The 13,860-nt window shown below is 38.4% G+C and overlaps 1 non-coding gene across 1 annotated transcript; it reads right to left on the bottom strand.

Annotated features, from left to right (window-relative positions):
* Positions 1–13,413: 13,413 nt before the first annotated feature.
* LOC142167653 (small nucleolar RNA R71) lies at positions 13,414–13,520 on the bottom strand. The gene has a single exon (XR_012697742.1). It is a non-coding gene; the product is annotated as a small nucleolar RNA R71 (small nucleolar RNA).
* Between the last annotated feature and the right edge of the window lie 340 nt (positions 13,521–13,860).

Below are 13,860 nucleotides of genomic sequence, written 5' to 3'. Positions count from 1 at the left end.
TGTTTTGCTCCTCTGCAGGATAGGTTCATAGCATTTGTTTTGTTATTTTATTCGTTATGCGAGCTGGATAGTTTTATACTTGGGATTCCTTTCCTTATTGATCATATTCGAGTTAGGGCTTATTTGGTGCACGGATCACATCATATGAGATTTTAGATGGCGTTTAGTGTGGTTTGTCGGCCGAGCAGCTTGTAATGGGTGGGACGAGTATGTTGGACCTGGAATTAGTGCAATCGGATTTGTATAATGTGTGTTTGGAAGGAGAATGTAGTTAATCATATCAGAATACGGTAATGGTTCTTGTCGAGCAGAAGAGCTGCATGATTTGTTGGTTTGACAGGTGGTTATGATTTTCTACACAATTCTTTCATCGTTGCAGTATTGCGAGGTTTGGGACAGGATTTTATGTGTCATGAGGTATATTACCTGTACCGGATTTGATTTGCAGCTACTGCAGTTGGAAGATATTACAATGGCCATATGAACTATGCAGTACATTGTATGGTTACAACTTGGGTGTATAACTATGCTTTTGTACAGCTTGTTGAGGTTGATGCAGTGTATGTATGCAAGAATCGGACCTTATAGGAAATTTTGGATCTTGGAATTTGGTTCTAAGGCTTGTGGGCTAATGTAGCAGGAAGGATCTTCAGTCGGGGTCGAGCTACTGTGCTCATATGGATTGAGGTGGAAAAGGTATATGCACGAGGAGTTATATAGTGATTCAACAGCTTGGAGACAACTTTTGGCACGTTTCGAGGACGAATGTATGTTTAAGTGAGGAAGAATCTAACAACCTGGCCAGTCATTTTGAGCTCTAGCATGTCGTTTGGGGGTTTGAAACCTTGAGTAGCTTTACTATGTGTATTATGACTTGCATGTGCAGTTGGTTTCAATTTTCGAGAAGTTCAGAATTGATTTGGAAGAATAATTCTCAATTCGGAAGCTTTAAGTTAGAAGAGTTTACCAAGGTTTGACTTTTGCGTAAACGACCTCAGAATCAAAATTTGAAGGTTCCTATAGGTTCATAAGATGATTTCAGACTTGGGCGTATATTTGGGTTGAGTATCGAATGGTCCGGGAGTGATTCAGTGCTTATTATCGGAAGTTTGCATTTTGAAGGTTTTTAAATATGCTAAGTTTGACCTGGAGTGGACTTTGGTGTTATCGGACTCCGAACGGTGTTACGGGACATTGGATAGGTTCATTTATTTTATTGGAACTTGTGTGTGAAGCTTGGTTGTGATCCGAAATGCCTAAGTGTGATTCAGATGCGTTCGGCGAAGTTTAAAAGTTTAAAAATTAAGAGAAGGATTATCATCGTCGATTCTTGGTTTTGATATTATTCGTGGCATTTTGAGCCTTTGGATAAGTTTAAAAAAGGTATGGGGACTTGTTGGTATGATTGGATAAGGTCCTGGGGTGTTTCGTGATGGTTTCGTGATGGTTTCAGACCATTTCTATTGATTTACAGTTGCTGGTCTCGGGTATCTTTGGTATGCATCGCGATCGCGGATGGTGCGGCGCGATCACTAGGGGTGATTTGGAGCTGGGGATCTGCTGTTCTTCGCGTTTGCGGGTGATGCTCTGCGTTTTCATAGTGGCCTAGGCTGGGGCTTCGCGTTCGCATGTCGAGGTCTGCGTTCGCGTAGGGTTGATGCCGGGCTGGGGAGAGTTGGTCTTCACGAAGGCGAAGACGTCCCGCATTCGCGGTGAAGAGGTTATTCATGTTTCGTGATCGCAGAATGTCAGACGCAATCGTGTAGGCTATTTTGGTCAGCATGGATGTTTTTGCATCACGATCCCAACCGCGATCGTGATGGGTAATATCTAGGCAGTGTATAAGTTAGCAAATCAGGAATTTGCTCATTTCAACTCATTTCTCTCTTGCTAGGGCAATTTTTGGGAGATTTTGAGGAGCCACATTCATCATCTATCATAAGGTAAGTGATTCCCACTTGTTGTGAATTAAATACATGAATTATATGTCGTGCCCCGTTATCTCGCGAAAGCGAGTTTCGACTTGTGACAACTCTTTTAAATGGGATTAAAAGAGAAGAGTCGCCACCTAATAATTTTGAAGGTGCGTTAGGGCACCTATTTGTATATAGCTCTATTTTAACTAGTCCGTGTTACCAAAGATCGGGTAAGGACTTAAATTACCTCAAAGAGAAGGTGTTAAGCATTCTTCGAGGTCCACAACTGTGGTTCCCGGCCGAATTTTAAACTATGTGGGGATTATTGAATTATAATTATCCTATGTGATCATGTAAATTGAAACAAGGAGTCCAAAACATCCAATTACAAGATGAAACAAGTATTAAAGAGACTGCATATGTGAAAGAAATGGGTTATACATAAGTGATTGATATAACTTTGGAAGATTACAAGATATACCCTAGTTTGATCTAAGTTCGCACAAATAGGTGTACAAATAGTAACTATGGGGGGATCCTAAGTTTTTTTAGCCTAAAGGATCACCCCCTGCAACATAAATAATACTTCGCAACTCCCTTAAGTATAAGGGTTGCTCATATTATTCAGCGGGCACAAACTATCATCTCCTACTACCCAATTACTATCTTGAAGTTGTTTACCTAAAGCGTTCTAGTTCAATTCTAAATCGTGCCCTATGCGTGATTTACCCGTCCCATACCTATGGTCCGGGAGGCTTTGGACCTACTACTTTCGTAGTTCTAGACTTTCTTTAGGCTGATAAAAATGAGAAAACTAAGTGCACGGTCAAAACAAATAGGACTACACATAATCAACATTAAAGGCTCAAGTTCGCCTCCCCATATAGACTCAAATGCACGCTGTCAAGTAGGCGGATGGTTATGAACTTATACTAGCGACGTTCCGATTATTTAGGCGGGCAACTATAGATAGGCAGGTTTGGAGTCAAGGTATATTAAATTGTTCAAGACCTATAGGCATGGTTTCTATGTGATTGAACGATTCAACAGTTGACATGAAGTTCTATAGGCAGTATTTCTAGGCAAATTGTCTTGACAAGGCGATTGATTTTAATACATGATTTTATTAAAGATCCTATAGGCATGATTTCTAGGCAAGTGACAGCACCCTGTAGGCATAATCTCTACATGATTTGCGTCTGGGCAGTAAAGCCATTGAAAGCATAGAATTACTCATTTTGTCCCTATAGGCATGCTTTCTAGACAGACTGTATGATAAAAGAAAATAACGGTAATATAAGCGTTGATCATTTGAATCAAAATCTTATAGGCATGGTGTCTAGATGGATAACATAATTATTAGAAGCACCAAAGTATGCATTTTCAGTCATTGCACTGAACTCCTATTAAGCATGGTGTCTAGGCGTAGCAAATGAGCAATCAACAAGTCTTGTTTTAATTCCTATAGACATGTTTTCTAACATTTGCATGTTAAGACATTGTATTATCCCTAGGTCATGTTTCTACAATAAATAGGCAAGCAAACCAACGCATTGTACAGATAGTTCCCCAAAGACGGGGATGGCAAGCAAACAAACAGTTAAGGTCATATAGGCATGATTTCTACCCGCTCATGCAAGAGAATAGAATATCCCAGCCCCCAGTTTTTCACTTATCCCCAGTTGTTTGTTATTACAAGTTATTACATGCCCAAATGAAAGAATACATGCTCAAATATACCCAAATTACAAACTGAAACAAATACAGGCCCAATAAACAGTTACAGGCCCAAAGAAAACAACCCAGTGACGTTTCTGGGCCTTCAGCAGCCTTATTCTTCGTACAAACAGCAGACCCAAATACCAGGTTCACCCAAGGCATTAGAGTGTGTTAGTTACAACGTTCAACTCCAAAAACATACATGGACCAACACCATGCCCAAATGGATGACTTACTTACTCAGCTGGATGCCAAACTTAACCACACAAGTTACAAACTACACATGGGATTAAATAAATAGCTTTAGAAGTCTACACACTGAATTCTCAAAGCTGTAACTAACAGTAGTTCTCATTAAGCATATTGACAAGTTTACAGGGCATACATAAGGCAGGTTCATGCTTGTATTTTCAGAAGCTAAGGTGACATGATTGACCATCATAGGATAGCAAACTACTTCAAGTAAAGTTTCAAAGCAAAGCATAGTCCAGCATTAGCATAAAGAACTTTGGATGTGATATTTTAAACATGAAGCCAACAGAGTACAATCCTCAGTTGAAAATGTCTAACATGCGAACCTAATGAAAATAGCATAACCAAAAGGGTTGGTGGACATGGTCTACAAATAAACCTTAATTGAGCATGAAGAGACTTGAACATGCTAAATACCAGTCATAGCACAAAGGTCTTAAGCAACACTAGAACTCATAGTAGGCAACGATATATCAAGAACTACATTATTAGACTACACATAAGAGAAAAGGCTGGATATTGCATTTTTTACCTTGTAAGCCATAAGTAGTATTAAACAACATAGGATTAAACCAGGCATGAAACACACATTAAAGTTCACAATTAGCAGGGCAACACATTTGGCTAACAACATAGTTAAGAACTGACTCTAGTGGAGTATTAAGTCACATATGAATGATCCAACAGGAATTCGAACACATGGATTAGTTTATCACAAAAATGCAGAACAAGGCAAGGAGATCAACTCAGGATGCGTAGCAGGTATAAACATTCAGACACTCAAAAACACACTAGGCTAGACATGCTCAAGGTAGCGGGAATCATTCATGCTGAACACATACAATATGCATACATCGGATGCAGAAATTAGGCAAGATCGAAAGCCAGAAAAGTTCAGAGCCATGAAATAACAGGGTAATATAGTAGCATATTGGCTCACAAAAGTTTAAGTGACATGGATGTACAGACCATGAACATAAATGAAAGAGAATGAAATTGCTAGGGCCAAAGACAGTTACCACTTGCAGATGAACAAACAGCAAATAAGAAGAAACAGTCCTAGTAATACTTCAATAGCAAAGAGAGCAATAGAACCCCAAACTCAGTGCGTTAGAGTTCCCAAGGATTTCAGATGAACCCCGAACAATGCTCGCACTGAGAAGGTCAGTTAAGCAAATTTCGGTGGCCTTTACTTTCAGTCGGCTAAGAGCCAAAACTTTCAGAATAAGATGAGTGAGTAAGTGAGGGAGTAGTAATGATTTTTCAGTCCGTTTTAGGGGAATTGGGGGAGGGGTTTATATAGTGACTGGTTAGGATGAAAAAACATGGAAAATAATCAAATTAAGCATAAAAAGGAAAGAAACGATCTCATGCAAACTCGAATCAGTAAAGGAGATGAAAGTCTCAAACCCTAGTTGGGTCCAAACTTCTAAAAATCGGACCAAAGGTGCAAATTACCCTCTGTTGAACATATATGGATGGAGTATCATCTAAATCCCAAAGATTCGGGCCACCACAACCTGTTCTTAGAGGTAATACTTGCCAAAGTTAGGCAAGTGATTGAAAAGGTTGTGTGCATCAAAGAAATAGAAGAGCTCTCCTTCTTTATCTTGAAACTAGATATGCCCAGTTTGGATGAACAAAGTGCGCAATGCATGGAGTGAGATCTAGTAATACCATAAACGCGCGACTAGTAGCGGAGGAACATAAATATGGTAAGCAAATAACGGGTGAATCCCATTATCGACGGGATTTGGAGAAGGTTTAGAAGGGGAGGCAGCTAGGGTTCTTCAGAGAGAAGGGGAGGAGTTTGAGAGAGTTTAGGAGCGGCGGTCGGATAGGGAGTGGCGTTAGGGTTAGGATGCTATGGTAATTAAAAGTGGGGGAGAGGCTGTGGCCATTAATCTTTTGAGATCAACGACCAGGATTGAACGAGAGGTAGGGCGGATCGTAGAACGGGTCCCGACCGGGTTGATATTAAAGGGGTCGTTTGGTTTGGGCTCGAAGATTGGGCCAAGGGTTTTGAGGGGTTTGGGCCAGTAGTTTGGTCTAGAAATTTGCCTAGTTTGGGCTAGATTTTAAATAAATGAAATTAAGGGAAAATAAAAAAATAAAATATCTAAATAAATATAAAAAAACTTTTTATGCAACTTATTATTTGAAAAACAATAGCTGAAATTGTAACAACATAAAAAAAATTGTTTTAACCCAAATAAAATAATAAATGCAATTAATTGTAGAATATAGGCTATTATTGCAAATATTATAAGTAATAATGAAAAACACAAATATAATTGTATAAATGGAGTAAAATATTATAAAATGTGCATATAGGTATAAATGACTAATGTAAATTACGTAAAGTAATTTAGGGGAATAATTAGTAAATGTTTGAATAATTAAAAATGCAAGAAATCAATTTTAAAAGCTTTAAAAATTATAGAAATCACTTATATGACCTCTATAAATTGGGTAGTAGTGCAATATAATATTTTGAAAGTATATAAAATACTTTATAAAATATGGTGGCAAAATTGGGTATCAACATTATGTATGAATTTGAACATGAAAATTAGTAAAAATTGTGGGATTTTGGAAGATAATTTAGAAATGGTATTTTTGAGTTTTGACCACGAAATTGGACATGGAATTGGGAATAAATTATTATTTGAGTTCGTTGTGCTATGGGTAATATTTATCTTCGAGAATTTTTGTAATCCGGACACGTGGGCCCGGGGGATTGACTTTGTTGACTTTTCGTATGGAGTTGAAAATTGTTTCTAATTGATTAAATTACGAGTCTTTGAGTATATTTTGATTGGTTTGCACGTTCTTTGACTAGTTTTGGATCGTTTAGCATTGATTTGAGGTGCTAGAGAGGCGTTGGAGCCGCTTATCAAATTTCGGAGCGAGGTAAATCCTTTGTCTAACCGTATAAGAGGAAATTTACTCTATAGGTGCTATATTTGTTACGTGCTACATGTTATGGAAGCTACGCACATATGAGGTGGCGAGTGTCCGTGCGTATGCTAGATTCTTGATTATGTCCGGGTAGACTTACACTTACACTGTATTTTAATTGTACTACTTGAGTTATCATTACATGTTTAAATGCTTTAATTTATATTTTAGCCTGAGACTAGACTTGCATAGAGTATCAGACTTTTTTATTTTACATACTTGACACGCTACTTGATTGGTCGCGAAAATTATACTTCCTTTTATGGATTTCTCCCGTGTTGTACGTAATTGTCCGAAAGTTTCTTGAATCTCATAACTCACACATATATTCGTGAGTTGGGCCAGTGACCCGTCAAAATTTCACTATTCTTATGGAATCGGGCTGAACGCCTCAGTAGTACCATTATGGGATTGGGCCATTCACCTCGGCAGTATTATTAGATGCATCTATGGAACGGGTCGTACAATCTCGACAGAATTGTGCATTATATTCGATGGAGAGTCAGCGTACCTATGAGTCTTCCTGACTTAATATTTAGCATTTTATTTGTTATTGATCATATACATATCCTATTCGAGATAGTATTCGATATTTGAGGATTTCGTATCCACTCTTCTGTTGAGGATTGCGTTATGCACATACATCTATTTTCATTGCTTTTACATGCTATGTTTCATACCTATCTACTTTTGTTGTACTTTGATTATTGGACCACCAGTAAGTGTCGATGTCGACCCCTCATTACTACTTCTTCGAGGTTAGACTAGATACTTTTGGGTACGCATTGATTTACGTACTCATACTATAATTCTGTACTAATTGTACAGGTACTGAGACATGTACATTCGGTGGTCATCTAGTCACGCAGGCACAACTGTTGAGGAAACTTGTGGTGAGCTACATTCCATGTTATAATCCACAGCACACGAAGTCCCCATCTTATTCATTTTCTATATTCTATCTATTTTCTATTCCATACAGTTGTTGTAGTATTATTGTACATTCTAGTAGATGCTCACATACTTATGACACCGTGGTTTTGGGATTTAGAGTATTGTTCTTGGGTGCATGTTTGTTACGACATTCGGTATTGTATTTTGATCATATTATAATCTTGAAGATAATGTTAGAATTTTCTATAAAAACATAGGAATTTTGCTTATTCATTTCACCATTGTTTTAAAATGTGTTATAAACCGCCGAGTATCGTGATGATAAATTGTTGGCTTAACTAATGGCAGCGTTGGGTGCCATCACGACTTATGGTCCATAAAGATCTAATTGATCCTAGACTCTTCGAGCTTAAATTAGTCGAGTCTTACACTACATGCAACACTATGGTACGAACTTGGGTGGCATATAAGTTTTCTTATGAGAGTGAGTGAATTCTTTCGATTTGAGAGTCCTTAGTACTTCAACTTATATTCGAGTGTGTAGACCAATTATTCTTGTTGGTTTGTTGGTGAGCGCACATAATTTGCAAAGGATTGTTAATGTCCTTGATCTTTGAGTTGGCACGAGAAGCGAGCCATAGTATGGAATATATTGGAGTCAATGTTTGAGGCTAGGATGTTAGAAAAAGCCACACAAATATTTTAAAAAGTCTTGGCGTGGTTTAAAACTTGAGGAAAAGTATAAATAGTGCTTATGCTGGTTTTTAAACGTTGGTATAAACCATTGTCATTGGCATGATGCTTGAGTAAATTTGGAAATTTATTTCTTGCCTATGTGCTTAATTTTAAGATGCTCGAGGACGAGCAAGAGTCTAAGTGTGCGGTGGTGATAAATGACCAAAAGTGCATATTTATTAGTGTGTTTACATCTCATTTGTAGTGTGAGATACGGGAGATTATATAGTTTTTAAAGTGAAATATGCTCATTACGTGTTTCTTATGTGTAGGAACGAGTTTGGATGATAAGTGATCAAAAGATATTAATTTGTTTCAAAAGGAAAAGATGGAGGAACAGGGAGCTCGTCCATTCTCGCGCATGGAACGAAAACGGACGCGAAAAAGGATACAATTGAGTGCACAAAACAGTAAAGTGAAGCAAACACATGGATTGCTTCGCAAAATGGAAGAATTTCAAATGCTGAGTCCGTGTCTATGGTCGCGCGTTGCGCGCGATCCCATAAGAGTGTTATAATATCATGCCGAGGCGAACGGCCCGATCCCATAAGAGGGTGAATCTTTTACGGGTCTATGGCCCCACTCTCGAATATACGTGTGAGTTATGGAATTCAAGAGAAACTTTCTGATGAATACGCACAACGCGGGAGAAATCTGAAAGAGAAGTACAATTCTTATGGCTAATCAAGTAGCTCGTCAAATATCTAAAATAACGAGTCTAGTCTCAGGTTATAATCTGAATTAAAGTAATTAAACAGGAAAGAATAACTCAATTAGTACAATTAAAGCATGGCGTGAATCTAAGTCGACCGGGACATAATCAGGAACTATAGCATACGCACAGACACTCATCACCTCATACGTGTGTAGCTCCCATAACATGTAGCATGTAGTAAGTATAACACCTATGGGGTAAATTACCCCTCACAATGTTAGACAAGAGACTTACCTCGCTCCAAAGTCCCATAACCGGCTCCAACGCCTCTCTAACACCCCAAACAGATGCCCATCGATCCGAAACTAGTAAAACAACATGCAAACCAATGAAAATATACTCCAATACTTATAATTTAACAATTCATAACAATTTTCAACTCCACTCGAAAAGTCAATAAAGTCAACCACCGAGCCAACGCGTCTGGATTCCAAAATCTTTTAAAGATAAGCATTACCCATAACACCACGAACTCAAATATATAATTTATTCCGAATTCCATGTCCAATTTAGTGGTCAAAATCCAAAAATATCTAATTCTAGGTTTTCTTCCAAAATTCCATAATTTCTACAAAATTTTCATGTTGAATCCATATATAACTCATGTATTTAACTTACAAACCGTGGGAATAACTTACCTCATAATAGATGGTAATATCTTCCATCCAAGAGCTCCAAAAATTGCCCAACCAAGTGAATGAGAGAGAAATGAACCAAATCTCGTATAAAAATGAAGTCTGCGATCGCGAAGGCCAACAATCAGCTGCCCAGAATTCCTTCTACGTGAATGCGAGCTCCACCACGCGATCGTGCTTCACAGTTAACCAAACCTATGCGATCGTTTTCCCGCTTTCATAAATGCGAAGGTATAAACTCCTAGCCTCAGCACCTCCTCATACGCAATCACGACACACCTCTAGCGATCGCGTAGAACAACTCACCCATAACAGCCCATCCTCAACAACCCTACGTGTTCGCGACTCCTACCACGCAAACACGAAGAATCTCCTACCCAAACTTCATGAATGGGAGACCATTTTTGTGATCGCGTAGAACAAAAGCTCCACCGGTCCACTTTACTTTTCGCGATCACGCTCCTACCTTCGTGATCACAATGAATACCAAACATACCAGAAACCAGCAGTTGCTCAACATAGAGAAATGGTCTGAACTCATCCCGAAACAAAATCGAGGCCACCAAGGACTCAGTCCAATCACACCAACAAGTCCCAATACCTTATCTGAACTTATCCAAATGCTTGAAACGCCACGAATAACATCAAAACCATAAATCAAAGATCAAAATCCTTCTTCAACTTTCAAACTTCCAAACGTTGACGAACGCGTCCGAATCATACTTAAACATTCTGGAATGACGCCAAACTTTACGTACAAGTCACAAATCATGATACGAACCCATTCCAAGGCTGGGAATCCCAAACAAACATCGATAACACCAAAGTCTACTTCAAATAAAACTTAGAAAATTCTAGAACTTTCAAAATGCCAACTTTCCAAAATAAGCGTCGAAATGCTCCCGGACAACCCAATACTCAACCTGAACATATACCCAAGTCCAAAAGCATCATACGAACCTATTGGAACCTTCGAATCTCAATTATGAGGTCATTTACTCAAAAGTCAAACCTTGGTCAATGCTTCCAACTTAAAGCTTCCGAATTGAGAATTCTCCTTCCAAATCAACTTCGAACTTCCCAAAAATCAAAATCGACCACATGTACAAGTAATAATACATAAAGTGAAGCTACCTAAGGCCTCAAACCGTTGAATGACACACTAGAGCTCAAAATGACCAGTCGGGTCGTTACAGGTGATCCCCAAACAAAGGAGCTTAGTCTAAATATGAGTCACTATGGATGATTCAAAAAACATGCATTTCTTAAACGAATAGTTAGCTACACATACACTTTAGATGCTAACAATGTATTGCTCGGATATATACTATTAACCATGAGTTTGGTTTGGATATATGATGGTAGGCTATAATTACGTCTTTTAGTCACTTATTGCACTCTAGTTCACTATACTTTATTCATGTTTGAGCTTTAATTAATAGTGTTTTGCACTTATTGTGTGTTTTATGCCTTATAGGAGTGATTCTGAGCTATGTAGATGTTGTGCAGCTAATTCTAGCTATTTAGAGCTTTGAAGTCTAAGTAAAAGCCTATGGGATTAAGCCAGGATTGTGTTCGGGGGTCGAGGACCAAGTCTGGACGTCAAAACCCAAGTAAAATCCATACTCTGAGAATTTCCCACTGCCGCGGCGCATGGGGCGCCGAGGCTGCCCAAATCCTGCTGCTTGACAGATGTTGAGCTCTTTGGATTTCTCCACTAATGCCCTGCATGGCGCGTCGCCCCATGCGGCATGCCTGTGTATTTTTTACAGATTAAATATTATATTTCGGCTAGGAGAAGGTTGTTTCGTCTAAGACCAACCCTACTTAGTATAAATATATGGAGAACATTATTTTCTGGACTTTTGACACATATTCGACCTAAGGGAGGCTAAGGAGGAGTTGGAAGCACACGAGCACAAGGATTTCATCATTCCTTCCTCACTCAAGACCCGAGTTTGGATTGAATTTATGTTTTCCTATACTTTGACTTTGTTTGTGATGAATTGCTCCATATCTATTGAGTAGTTCACTTTAGGGTTTGTTGTATTTAGTGTATTGATGATTGTTTGTGAATTATAACTCTAGTTTTATGTATTGAAGCATTTTTGGATGATTTAATCGTTGCATCTATTTTTACTTGTTCATGTAATCGAGAGAGGTATAACTTGTGATATCTTTGCATTTTATTGTTGGGTGAGTTCATTAATTCTTCTTAGTAATTGAAAGAGGCTAGTTGAATCATTGATTAAACCTAGTTAGGAGGATAATCGAGAGAGGTTCTCCTAAAGACCAATCCACTACGCATTCTTGCATATCTTCACGTGCTTAAATTGGTTCATCTTGTGAGGTTAAGACCTAATTGAGAGATGAGTTTTGCCTAACGTTTGAACTAATAATTGAGTGAATTCGAGAGACTCACTTGAACATTAGAAGTGAATTATCTAGAGTTAGATCCCAAACAATTATCTTGCACCTATCTCATCAAGACCCTATCTTCTCCCATTGATAACCTTCTTTGCTTGATCCTTGGTGCAATTGTCATTAGTCAATAGCTTTAGATTCGTAGTTAATTTCAGTTAGAAATCATATAAATCTCAATTGTTGATCATCTTGGATAGCAAGCAAGCTAGAAACGACGAGAATACTGTTTAAATCCAATCCCTATGGATACGATATTATACAATACTATATTTGATAAGCGAGCATAATTTAAGTGTGTATTTCGAGCTCGTCAAATTTTGGCACTGTTGCCAGGGATTGGCAATCAATAGTGTTTGAAATAGTTTGTAGTGCTATTTCAGGAATTTTTCTTTTTATTTTATTTTATCTTTCTCTTTTTACATTTGGTGTTCTTTGACTGTGCGCAGCTTACATGTTAGATTGGTGCATGACTTGAGTTTCTGCAAAAGAAGTGCTACCATACTATCTAGAGATAGAAAAATAACTGCGACAGTTGAGGAAGGAAAAAGATCTCACCGAGACATCAGAAAAGGTTAGGCAATCCTCAACCAAAGAAACTATGGCTGGAAACGGTGATGATAATGTAGATTTGGCTGCACGAGAGGCAGCCCAACAACGAGAAAAAGCTGCACGGGATGCTGAGGAAGCAGCTATTAGAGATGCACAGATTATCTATAAAGACGAGAGGGGTCGGAGAATTGCTCAGAATCAACTATTGGTTGTAGACCAGTTCGAAAATATAGCTCCCATGCCTGGGAGACCACTGGGCGATTATGCTAGACTGGTCTACAATCAAGGCTTATCGAGTATTAGACCACCTCCAATTGCAGCTAACAATTTTGAATTGAAGCAAGGGTTGCTTAAAACCCTTCAGAATTGTTGTGTCTTCAGATGGAAGATGAACGAAGATCCAAATACACATTTGATGGACTTCGAGGAGATTATGAACATCTTTCAATACAATGGTGTGTCACGAGATGTAGTGTACTTGAGGGAATTCCCTTTCATACTCAAAGATGATGCAAAACAATGGCTTCGAAGCTTGCCCACGGGATCGATTAGAACATGGGAGGAGATGATCAGAAAATTTCATGATAAATATTTCTCCTCAGCTAAAACGGGCAAGTTTAGAAGAGAAATCCATAAGTTTTGCCAGAAAGAGAGTGAAACTGTTTTTGAAGCATGAGAGAGGTTTAAGGAGATTGTTAGAAAGTGTCAACATAGCGGAATTGAACTCTGGATGCAACTCCATGACTTTTGGGATGGATTGACACCAGCCTCACGTATAATATTAAGCAATGTAGCTGGAGGCCCGTTGATAAATGACGAGCGCAAAACACCACTTTAATTATGTTCGCTAGTCAAAGATAGTACAGTATAATATCGTATCCATAGAGATTGGAGTTAAACAATATTTTCATAGTTTCTAGCTTGATTACTATACAGGAGAATCAACAATTGAGGTTTATATGATTTCTAACTAAAATTAACTAAGAATCTAAAGCTATTGACTAATAACAATCAAAACAAAGGTAAGCAAGGAAGTTATCAGTGGGAGAAAAATAGGGGT

The sequence above is a fragment of the Nicotiana tabacum genome, chromosome 12, assembly GCF_000715075.1.
Source record: "Nicotiana tabacum cultivar K326 chromosome 12, ASM71507v2, whole genome shotgun sequence".
In the NCBI taxonomy this organism is placed as follows: domain Eukaryota; kingdom Viridiplantae; phylum Streptophyta; class Magnoliopsida; order Solanales; family Solanaceae; genus Nicotiana; species Nicotiana tabacum.
This window is presented reverse-complemented; position numbering and strand designations above follow the sequence as displayed.